Here is a 6,162-nt window from a genome sequence, read left to right on the forward strand (position 1 = left end):
AGAGAGGGCAATGTTTAAAGGAACCCATCTGATACAGTAGAATTTCAGAACATTAAGGCAACCAGAGTTTCCCAGTACCACTTAAACATCACGACACACATAACCTTCTGCTCTGCTTAGCAGAGTTTATCGACTGATTAGCAGTAAATCACTTTGTGTGCAGATCTTGGAAGAATGCTAATAACAATAACTGATGTTTACTAAAATCCAGGTGTTGTGTAAAACACTTTATGTATCTCAATGCTTTTAATCTTCTTAATACCCCTATTAAATAGATACTACTAGACCCACTTTACAGATAAGACTTGTGCAAAATCAGACGGCTAGGAAGTCAAAATTTAATCCAGGCATACCTCCAGGCACCTACTTCCCAGTCTTAGAGAAGACTTACTGATAAACCCTAGAGATCTTTGATCTCCTGGGCCATAGAATCATTCACAGAACTTGGTCCACAGTCCCAGAGGTGCTGGGAAAGGGCTTAACAGAGTGACTTTGTAGTTTAATATTTAATTTACTGAAGCTCTAGATTTGAAACCCTAGATTTTGTTAATCCAGGTTCAACTTTAAATTCTTATTCTAGTCATAAAAGTAGTAATTTTTTAAAAAATAAAAATAATAATTTTTACTTATTCTTTAATTAATGTTTGACAATTCAAGTTCAATAAGTTAAATCTTACCATGTTTAGACACATATTTCATTGACTGTGTGCCAGGCATTGTTTCAAGCACTTTTCAAGTACTGATTTATTTAATCCTTCTAATAGTTATTAATAATAACTATTATCCCCCATTTTACAAAAGAGGAAACTGAGGCACAGAGAAGTTGAGTGACTTGCCCAAGGTCATACTAATAAATAGCAGAGCTGGGGTTTGAACCCAGACCAGGGTCATCAAACTTTGTAAAGGGCTCAAAGGTCAATATTTTTGGTTTTGTAGTCCATACAGTCTCTGTCACAGTGACTCAACCCTGCTGTTGGAGCACGAAAGCAGTCATAGGCCACACCTAAACAAATGAGCATGGCTGTATTCCAGTAATGCTTTTTATGAACACTGAAATAGGAATTTTATGTAATTTTCATGTTACAAAATATTATTCTTCTTTTGATGTTTTTCATGTTACAAAATATTATTCTTCTTTTGATGTTTTTCCAACCATTTAAAAATGTCAAATACTTATTTAAAAATAAAAACCATTTAAAAATGTCAAATACTTATTTATTTTTTTTGACACAGAGTCTTGTTCTGTCACCCAGGCCAGCATGCAGTGGTGTGATCTCAGCTCACTGCAACTTCCACCTCCTAGGTGGTCTCAAACACCTGACTTCAGGTGATCCACCCGCATTGGCCTCCCAAAGTGCTGGGATTACAGGTGTGACCCACCGTGCCCAGCCAAAAAATGTCAAATACTTCTTAGCTTGCAGACTATGCAAAAACAGGGACCAGGCCATAGTTTGTGGATCTTTGACCTACACAGTCTTGTTCCAGAGTCCATGCTCTTAAACACCGTGCTGTACTTTTGCTTTTTAGAAATAAAAGTCAAATTTCCTAATATTTTTAACTATGTGACATTTAATATTCATATTTTAAATACCTGACAGGGCAAACAACACTACTAGGCAAAACCTTTCTAAATTTTATTCAACCCTTTAAATCTAATAAATCAAACTTATAAACATTTATTCAATTTTTAAAATTTATTCAATTTTCTTAATCCTCTTAAAGTCATAAATCCAAAACTTTTCTTTTTTTGCAGTTGCAAGATTTAATAGAGTGAAAATAGCTCCCATACAATGGGAGGGGACCCAAAGGGGGTTGCCACTGCCAGCTCGAGTGCCTGGGTTTATATCCCGATCCTTGTCCCTCCCCCTGTGCTCTCAGGCAATAGATGATTGACTATTTCTTTACCTCCTGCTTTTAGCCTAATTGGTATTTTAGTGAGCTCTTTACTACCTGATTGGTCAGGTGTGAGCTGAGTGACAAGCCCCATGTTTAAAGGTGGGTGCAGTCACCTTCCCCAGCTAGGCTTAGGAATTCTTAGTCGGCCTAGGAAATCCAGCTAGTCCTGTCTCTCAGTCCCCCCTCTCAACAGGAAAACCAAGTGCTGTTGGGGATGTTGGCCAACGACCGCTCTAACTGCTTCCTGCCGAATTGGGGCGTAGTAGGTCATGCAGTTGAAATTTCCTCAGGAGGGGTGCCTTTGATGTCATTAACATAGGAGCATGGGCTAGCAGACCAGTCCAGGGGTCTGCAGTAGATCTTAGTCATGGACTGCATCTGGGCTCCATTAGAAAAACCATTTGTAGTTTTACAGCTTCGATTCTGGAAGAGACAAACTTAACAAGGAGGTTAAAGATACAGGGATTGAAATGTATGGCCTGACATGCAGGGGGAGGCACATCCAACAGTTAGTAGTGTTTTGGGATGAGGATAAGCCAGTATTGGCTGGATACGTTCCTTACTGAGGGCCCTGGTACCTTTGGATAATTTTAGCCCTACATATTTAACCTGCTGTAAGCAGAGCTGAGCCTTTGGTTTGAAAACCTTGTAGCCACAGGTAGCAAGGAAGTTTAAGAGCACTTGGGTGACTTGATGGCCCAAGGTTTCTGAACGGGCTGCTAAAAGTAAAGCGTCCACATACCAAAGGACAAGAGTGTCCAAGTATGATAACTGGCTCAAGTCTTGGGCTGATGCCTGGCCAAATAGATGGGGGCTATCCCTGAACCCTTGGGGTAAAGCAGTCCAGGTGAGCTGAGACATTGGGTTCAAAGGATCTTCAAAGGCAAACAAGAATTGAGAGTCAGGATGTACAGGGATACAGAAAAAGGCATCCTTAAGATCAGGACTGTAAACCACTCTGCTTCCTCTGGTATTTGGGAAAGAAGAGTGTAAGAGTTAGGTACAGCTGGGTATAGAGGGACAACGGCCTCGTTGATAATCCTGAGATCTTGCATTAACCTCCATGTCCATTGGGTTTCTGTACTCCTAAAATTGGAGTGTTGCAGGGACTATTGCATGGTTTTACTAGGCCTTGGGCTTTTCGGTCCTTAACAATCCTTCGGAGTCCTTGTTGGGCCTCGGGTCTAAGGGGGTACTGCATTTGGTAGGGGAAGGAGGGAGAATCCTTTAGTTTAACTTGAACAGGATGGGCATTCTTCACTCATCCATTTGTCCTTCTGTGGCCCAGACTTCAGGATTAATTCCTTCCTCAAGTAGGGGACAACAAATGGGTGTTCCTTGTCCTATGTTCAAGTGTATAATGGCCCCTGCTTTTGCTAGTATGTCTCCCTAACAAAGGAGTGGGGCTTTCAGGCATAATTATAAAGGCATGTGAAAAGAGTAAAGTTACCCAGTCACAACTCAGTGGGTGGGAGAAGTACCTAGTGACTGCCTCTCCTAGGACCCCTCAAATAGTGACAGATCTGGAAGACAGTTGTCTGGGACAGGAGAGTAAGACTGAGAAGGCTGCTCCAGTGTCCAGGAGACAGTTAACCTCCTGGCCATCAATAGTCAAGCATACCCAGGGCTCTGAGAGGGTGATGACATGGGCTGGTGCTTGCCCTGGGCACCCAGTCCTGTTGCTGGATCATCTGGTTAGTGGCTTCTGACTCAGAGGACCTTCATCCCCTGGGGCAGTGGGCCTGCCAGTGATTATCTTGACATAAGGGGCATGGACAAGGGCGCGGCTTATTTCTATTCGGACAATCTTTTTTAAAGTGCCCTTGTAGACCGCACTGGAAGCAGGCATTCAACTTGCCCAGCTTTTCCCTTTTCCAGAGCTTCCAAAGCCCACTTGCCTGAGGGCCATGACTAAAGCGGTAACCTTTTTTTAATCCCATTTATCCCGTTCTGCCTGCTCCTCCTGATCGCTATTATAAAAAACCAAGCTTGCCAAGTTCAATAGGGCTTCTAAGTTTTGCTCTGGGCCTAAGGTGGACTTTTGAAGTTTTTCCTAATGTCTGCAGCTGACAGAGTGATAAACTTATCCTTTAAGATTAGTTTGCCTTCAGTAGAGTCAGGTGACAGCAAGGTGTGCTTCCTCAATGCCTCCCTTAGTCTCTCCAGAAAGGCAGTAGGATTTTCTTCCTTTCCCTGTGTTATACCAGACATCATTGAATAATTCATAGGCTTCTTCCTAGTTTTTCTTAGTCCTTCTAGCACGCAAGTTAGCAAATGTCTGCGGCACCAATCTCCATGTTCTGATTCTGCGTCCCAGTGAGGGTCTACACTGGAACTGCCTACTGGCCTGTGAGGAATTATTCTTTCCTCTGTCGTCATCCTATCATTGACCTGACTGAGGTACCAGAGTTTTCTTAGTCCTTCTAGCACGCAAGTTAGCAAATGTCTGCGGCACCAATCTCCATGTTCTGATTCTGCGTCCCAGTGAGGGTCTACACTGGGAACTGCCTACTGGCCTGTGAGGAATTATTCTTTCCTCTGTCGTCATCCTATCATTGACCTGACTGAGATACCAGAGATCGCCAAACTCTCAGGCTGCAGTTATGGCGGCACTTCTCTCGTTTGGGGTTAGTGTCTGATTTAGCAGTAACGTTATATCTCGCCATGTCAGATCAAAGGATTGTCCTAACCCTTGTAAAACATCAACATAGCCATCAGGGTTATCTGAGTATTTACCTAGGTCTATTTTAATTTGCTTCAAATCTGAGAGGGAAAAAGGTAAATGCACTCTGGCTAGGCCGAATTATCCTCCTCCCACTGCCCGGAGGGGGCATAATCGGGGAATATTGGCCCTCTTTGGTTCATTGTTTACCCCTTTGTCTATCTCCTTGTGGACCGTATGGGTTGAAGAGGGGGCCTTATTAGTTGGGGAAGGAGTTGGGGGGAGCTGGGGTAGGGAGGTAGACTCAGGGCTTCCCTTACAGCATAAATTACACTTTTTATATAACTGCAAGTTGTCTCTTAATGAAAAGAAAGTTTACACATATGGCACTGCACTCCTTTTATCCTCTTTTCTACAAAAGAGGTCTAGCTGTAAGATGGTGTTATAATTTATACTTCCCTCAGGAGGCCAGGTTTCTCCCCCTTGAAGAGGATATTGTGGCCAGGCAGTACTGTAGAAGAATATAAGTCATTTCTTTCTTAGCGTTTGAGGATCAGATTAGTTTCAATTCTCCAGAATTGGGGTACTTTTGCCTTGGGGGGAATGTTTCCCGTCTGAAAAAAGAACGTAGGGATGCCAGCATCCCTAGTCATTTTCCAATGAGCATTAGTTTTAGAGCATCCTCTATGATCTTAAGACTCATTCCTTTCCAGGGTGCATAACCACCCATGGACCTCTGCTTATTGGATTATTTACGCTCAACGATGCAGCAGTCCTGCACCTGTTTTCCCACCTTTCTTGACCATAAAGAAAGGGGTCGGGGCTGCTGGATTCTAGTGGTCCTTTACCAGCGTGCCCAACATTGCCTTTGCACTCAGGGGTGAGTTCTAGAGCTGGGCTGGGTTCCTGAGTATTTCATAACAACCCAGTTGCCCCATCTTGATGGGTTCCTATGCAAATTCATTTCAGAGAGGGTGTAGATAACCTTTTGAGTATTGAGTTTTTGCCTACTAGGGACTTTGTCCTTCTTTTACTTTGTAGGAATATGCCCTCATTATCAACCTTAAACTTTCTGTTGCCCTGGATTAAGTCATTTTGGGTATGAAATATGAGAGATGGATCCTGTTTATTCTATGTGCCTTTTTCCTATGAAAAGGGGAGCAAGGAGAAAAGGATGGGCTTGCTGGTGTTTTATGTGCTAAAGTCCAATTAATAAACTTCTGGGTGCTATGTTGTCCTTCCAGTAGTATTGACTTACATAGGATCACTAGGCAAAGCTGTGAGAGAGATAATTTCTCTCTTGGTAGATGAATTTTAGGAACACAGCGGAAGGATGTTTGCTCATTGCCCCCATTTGCCACTACAGGAATATACGCCTTCCTTTAATTTACTCAATTTGTTTTCATCCTGATCTATTATGTTGTCATAGACCCAGTTCCAATTGTTAAAGTACTGGGTCATCAGTTTTAAGGCCCTAGAAAGGGTGGTGGCGAACGGGTCCCACATAACTGCCCATGTGGAGAGCTGTATACCTAAATTGGGAGGGACGCCAGGGGCAAGACTGCCAGGGTTCATAGCCTAGGTGCCTAAGGATGCAGCATAGA

This window comes from Trachypithecus francoisi, unplaced genomic scaffold (genome assembly GCF_009764315.1).
Source record: "Trachypithecus francoisi isolate TF-2019V2 unplaced genomic scaffold, Tfra_2.0 Lachesis_group11, whole genome shotgun sequence".
Classification (NCBI taxonomy): domain Eukaryota; kingdom Metazoa; phylum Chordata; class Mammalia; order Primates; family Cercopithecidae; genus Trachypithecus; species Trachypithecus francoisi.